The sequence below is a fragment of the Pteropus medius genome, unplaced genomic scaffold, assembly GCF_902729225.1.
Source record: "Pteropus medius unplaced genomic scaffold, Ma_sr-lr_union100, whole genome shotgun sequence".
Lineage (NCBI taxonomy): Eukaryota > Metazoa > Chordata > Mammalia > Chiroptera > Pteropodidae > Pteropus > Pteropus medius.
In genome coordinates, this window is record NW_024354875.1 from 4,516,694 (window position 1) to 4,522,693 (window position 6,000).

General features: G+C 39.7%; 1 protein-coding gene across 6 annotated transcripts in view; it reads left to right on the forward strand.

The window, feature by feature from the left end:
- The window catches only part of IRS1 (insulin receptor substrate 1), a 56,264-nt gene that overhangs the window by 13,529 nt on the left and 36,735 nt on the right, over positions 1-6,000 (forward strand). The window lies entirely within an intron of this gene.

Here is a 6,000-nt window from a genome sequence, read left to right on the forward strand (position 1 = left end):
ACTCATTGCTCTTTTTGTTAAAGAGAAAAAAGAAAATGCCCTTTACTTTCCATGCCTCTTGCATTTCATGTTTGTATAAACTGATTAACAAGGGAAAGGTGCCTCAGTTTTAAGTACTACCATTTAAAATCTTTAATACCTTATTTTCTTCCCCTGATCACTTTCGTGGTAGTAAGCAGACTCCTCCCTTTCGCCACCACCCCACCCTATGAATAACTAGTTCTTAATATAGTATAGTAGGATTAAGTACAAAGGTTAAGGATTCTTTTGAAGACTTTCTGGACACCAACGTCTCATAGTTTTGAGAGTTCAAAAGAATTAATGCTTTTTATTGGAATAATCTTTCATCATTTCCAATTCTGGAAACAGTTTATTTTAGACATAATATTGTATAGAATTAAAATTAATTCCTTTGCACTAGTGATATTCTCTCATACATTTTCTTTAAAGTTATTAATACTTTTGAGAAAATGAGTTTGGAATATAGAGAATCTATTACACTACCTAAAGAAGACATATGTATTACTGAGATCATTTCTACTTTGAACCAAGGATGAACTCTGCTGTTTAAAAATATTTATGACTGATGCCCTGATGTTCTTGCTAATTGTGGTCCAGATAGAGTATGAATGGAATGGGATAGCCCTTGTTACAAAACAGAAACTTTTAAGATAACATTTGATGACAGGTAACAGTTAAACTGGAATTATCAGTTATTTCATCATTTTTGGTGACTTGTCAATAAGAGTGTGCTAAAAGCAGTAATATTAGTTTTCTTCCAGATCATCTAGAGGGAGGAGGAATGAGATTCATCAACATGAAGGAACTTTTTTAAAAGCTGTTAAAGAATTTGGTGTACAAATCTATCCAGTTTCTTAGGTGTATGCATCATTTAGCTTTGATGTGTAACAAACCATCCCAAAATGGATTGCCTTAAAACATCAGTCATTTGTTAGGTCACAATTCTGGGGCTTGGTGGTTTGGGCTGGGCTCAGTTGGGCAGTTCTGCTTGTCTTACTTGGATGGATGAGCTCTCGTGGTTGCAGTCACTGGGGAGTTGACTGATTGGTGTAAGATGGCTTCGCTCAATTGTCCGTTGGATTGCGCTGGCTGTCAGTTGGCGCTTGCTATTGACTGAGCCACATGTCCCCTACAGGCTAACTGGAACTTCACGTGATATTGCACGAGTTCCCAACAGTGAGAGGGCGCAAGCATGCACAAGTACTTTTCAAGCCTCTGCTTATATAACATTTGCTTCCATCCCATTACTAAAGCGAGTCACAAAGCCACGCCCAGTTCCAAAGGGTAGAAAAAGATACTGATTCTTGATGAGAGAAACCATTTTTTTCTGATTTGTACATACATACGCATATTCATAAACACGTTATTTATGTCATCATTAGCAGTTACTTATCAATTGCATTTTGAACATTTAGAATAAAAATTATTCTTAGATGTTTATAATGAGTATTCCCAGCTCTGGGTGAAATATCAGTGATTTCCTTCATGTTAGGGTGGCGTCACTTTTTTCCTCTTAATTTTTCTTTAAGAAACATGAAAGCTTATGTTCCCCCAATAAATCTTTATTGAGCTCCTTTGCAAGCCAGGCGCTGGAGGCAGAATGGGACGGGTCCCCCCTCATGGTGCTTATGGGAGGCAGAGAACAGAGCCGGGAACAAAGAACTGTGCCGCTGGGAAACGTAGCGTGAAGAAGGACGACGAGGTGTTCAGAAGTAAAATAACGGAGAACTGCTTAAAATGTGGGGGTGGGAAACGTTTTTGAGAAAATAGTAAACAATGTAGTCCTATCATTCAAGTTTGTGAAGGGGAAACATATTTGTATATCACATGGGCCTTGGGCCGGAACTGCCCAAGTAAGACAAGCAGAACTGCCCATATTCAGGCGTTGAGATGGAGTCTTTTCTGTTTTCTCTTTAGAGAATGCCTCTTGGATGAGTGAGGGGAGGAAGCTCACCTCTTAAAAAAAAAAAGAAAAAAAGAATGCTGAGATTCCTAGTACCTGAGACTGTTGTCTGTATTTTTACTGCCGTTGGTGGTTGGTGACAGCATTTCTGCTGTTTGTCTTAGACTGGAGGATCACACTTTCCAGCATCCTCAGGTGGCTCACAGAGGCTTGGGGACCCAGCACCAGAGGACACTGGGCATGTGACACTGTGCTCCTCTTCCCCTTCACCAGGACCGCCCTTTCCCTACCTGCACAGCAAGCTGGACTGGCCGAGAACTTGCCCAGAGAACTAGACCTTTTGTAGGGTGAGGGGAGGAACAGTAGCCAAAACAGAGTCGAAGACTTTTCAAGGGTTCAATGCTTTGAAAGAAGTTTTCTCACCTGAGCACAAATCCAGATGTTAATGCAGAGTTGCTCATGATTGGAAAGCTGATGCAAATGGTTGGAAAGATGGAGTCAAAGCCAAGGCTACACTTGTGTTAACTCTTTGCCCCAGATCTTCGAAGTTACAGAACAAACCAACATGGAGCACTGTATAAAAGACCTCACGGGTGTGGGAGAGAGGGAGCTTACACGTTTTGAGGGGCCAGTTGAGCGGTGTATTTTTATTCTGATCTTGGCAATTCCCATGCAGCCCCCAACTCCTCCGTTGCTTTCCCTCTCTGCCCGCCTTCCTAATTCCAGGGCACTCTTTGAACCACAGCTAAACAGTGACTTCCATTCAAAAGTTAGATTCTGGTTAGATTAAGGAATCTAAATATTACATTTGTTTAAGGATTAAGGAATCTAAATATTACATTTGTTTAATGGGTAATTTCTGAAAATATTTTACTTCCACGAATAGGATAGTTGGGTGCCCTAGAAGTCATTGGGATTATAATTAAAACTTTCCTTTTTGCCTAGACTTTACTGTGCGTGTGTGTGTGTGTGTGTGTGTGCGTGTGTTGTGTTGTGTTTGGAGCCAGATCGGAAGTTTAGGGGTTGGAAACTACAGTCTAATAAAAAGGGTTATATTCTTAAAACTGGATCTTTAAAAATATTTTGCATTCTGAGCCTTTGGTCCCTTACAAGTCCCTGCAGGGGACTGAGCTTCAGAAAGTGTGCAGGCTTGTTGTTTCTCGGGCCTTTGAACTGGGCGAGGAATGTGGCTCAAGACGGAACAATGAATGGCTGGTGCTTTTAGCCTCCAGCCTGAAACTCACTGGAGGAATGTTATTGTGTCTTCAAAGCCAGCGTCCCACCAGCCTGTATTAGATGGGCTCTTGAAACGCGTCTCTGCGTGATCGAGTTCGCACAAAAACCCACGCCACCCAATCCGATCAAATTTGCTGGCTACTTTTAGATGGATTTTTAAATGACTGTCTCTTCTCTAAGAATAAAACTCAATTCTACAATTCCACCGCTCCCTCCTCACCCCAACTGAGAAGATTTGTTTCTCACTAGATAAGGAAACTTAAGGCTTTTTTTTTTTTTTTTTTGGTTCGGAGAATATTATTTTTAAAATGGTGGCAGGAGGTATTTATGAAGATAAAGAAGTCTTAGTTCTGCAGAGTTTGGAATGGATTTCCATTAGATGTTAGTAAAATTGCGTTTGCTATATAAAATCAATGCATTTACATGATCAAAGAAAACATTTAGAGTATTCTGTTTGCTGGGTTCAAGTGTAGCCAGCACCCTGCCTCATACCTTTCTTTCAGAAAATTTACCCCTTCCTGACAGGTGATGGAAACCCCTGTCTTTGCTCTGGTTACTGGTTTCACGGTGCTCTTTCCTACTAAAAATAGTGAGCTATTTTAGAGTAGGCTCGTTATTCTTTTCATGACTCCAGTATCTGAGGATGTGCTCACAAAATGCTTGCCAAACTGAACACTTGATCATCAATAGTTCAGGAGAGGGTTGTTGGATCAGGGATGAGGATGACTTTAGAAAATCTCAAACAAAAACAATACTATGCATATATTTTGAGTACCTCACACCTTTCCATTTGCCAAATATTTTTAAAAAATCAAATTCAGATTTAACCATTTATTCAAAATAACCAAACAAAATTACAGGAGTCCTTGCAATTTAATAGGACCAGATATGAAAACTTGGGTAAAATTAATTACAGTTGCATCATCCCTATGTCTGAAATCTTTGTATATATACTTCCTCTGTTCCCCCAAACTGTTCTTTTAGAGATTGACAGAAACTTTGCTTTGTTTTGACAAGATTTATTTCTCTGCTTTCAACAGTAGTTCATCAACTTTTACTCCATTTAATAGAGTTCTTCTGATGTTAATTGTAGCTTACCGATCTAGGTCATAGCATAGCCTTTTTACTGAGGTTTAAAGATATCAAAAGCAATGAGAAAAATATTTGAAAAATAATTATTGTATCATAGTTACTTCTAGTTTTGAAAAGAGGTCAGTCATTTAGTATGTGATTCATAGAGTCCCCTTCTAATTTGTCCCTATGCCCCTTCCTTTTCTTCCACTTGGGTCTATTGTTGTTAATTAGCCCTTCTGCTAAACTGTGGGTAAGGTCTGGGAAGAGGAATTAAATTTAAACGCGTTCATTTTGCCAATGTGGCACTTTTTAGCTACTCTGCTAAAAAGGTACTTTGGTCTGGGAAATTGACCCTAACTGCCAAGATATGAGACTTTTCCCCTGCATTCTATTTCCATACTTGATTGAGGCTGAGCCAGTTTGATGGCCAAAGTCATAGACTGTGTCTTCTGGTTTATCAGCTATTAGCAATTCTTTTAAAACGCTGCTTGAAATTTCAACTATGAAGCTAAAACTTAGAATCCATGCAATTTTACATGGAGGAAAAACATTTGTCATCCTTTATATAAAACCCTACAACTCCCCGTGATCTGTAATATAAATGCGTTCTGTTTTATTTTGAATAAGACTTCAGTTTTCTTGGCCCTGAATAGTCATTTGACATTTATGCTACTTTCTAAAACTGGATATTTATGCTGGTTTCCAAGAGGTATGGGACTGGTATTGACTTGGGAGGCTGTTTTCTCTCTGCCAGCATGGTTGACGAGGTTCGAATGTGTAGTCCAGTGAGTCTGGCATTCGGTGGATACTGTTTGTTGTAGATACTGAGTGAATGAATGTGGGACCATATGTTTATAAACACTGTGTGGGAAATATGCCAGCACCTTTTTTTTATCTGTAGACCAGAAGAATCATACTGTGTTCAAGAGGACAGAGTTTTTTTTAACTAATCTGCCTGACAGTTGGTGGCTACTTTTTGTCTTAAATTTTTCCATTCATTCCATAATCCCACAATTTTGAGTTAACTTTTTCTGTAATTACCAAACCTGGAAATTTGAAAAAATCTTAACTAGTCATGAAAATAGTGGCGGGGAATTGCCAGAGACTCAAAATGTTTGTTGACTAGACATAAGAGAATGTTCTGGTTAACTAATGCAACAGGGAGTTAATGCGTTTCTACTGAGTGCCAGGCACTCAGTTCTTGTGTTACACGTGTAAAGAAAACAGACAAAATTTCAGGCTCTTGCAGAGTTTCCTTTCTTGAGGACAGGTTGAGTGAGACAACTATGAAAGACTGGCTTCCCCAGGGGATAAAGGAGACCCACCGCGAGAAGCAGCAAAAATTTTTGGCCCCTTTAATGGACTTGAGGGGCTGACAACAATTGATTTGTACACACAGTTTGGCCATGTAACTCATGGTTTCCTTTTGCTCGGATGCAAGATTATCGTTGACACTCCCAGTGCTTTATCAGTCATGACTGGGGTTGCCTTGTTGCTCACAAATGGAGCAAAGTCAGATTTTTCTGATGTAATAGGGCAAGATATGAAAGAGAAGGAAGAGTTGAAATCGATGTGGGTCTGCTTGGGAGTGATTGTCTTACACGAAAGGCATGGTCTGGAACAGGTGACAGCTAGGGAAGAGTGTGAGGGGAGTACGTATCTCCAAGAGGCCCTTGAAAAGACTGAGAAGGGCCACACGTGTTGCCACCGATACATATTGGGCCATGTGTGTGTGTTGGTGTCATGAACCATAGGTTTTTTTTTTT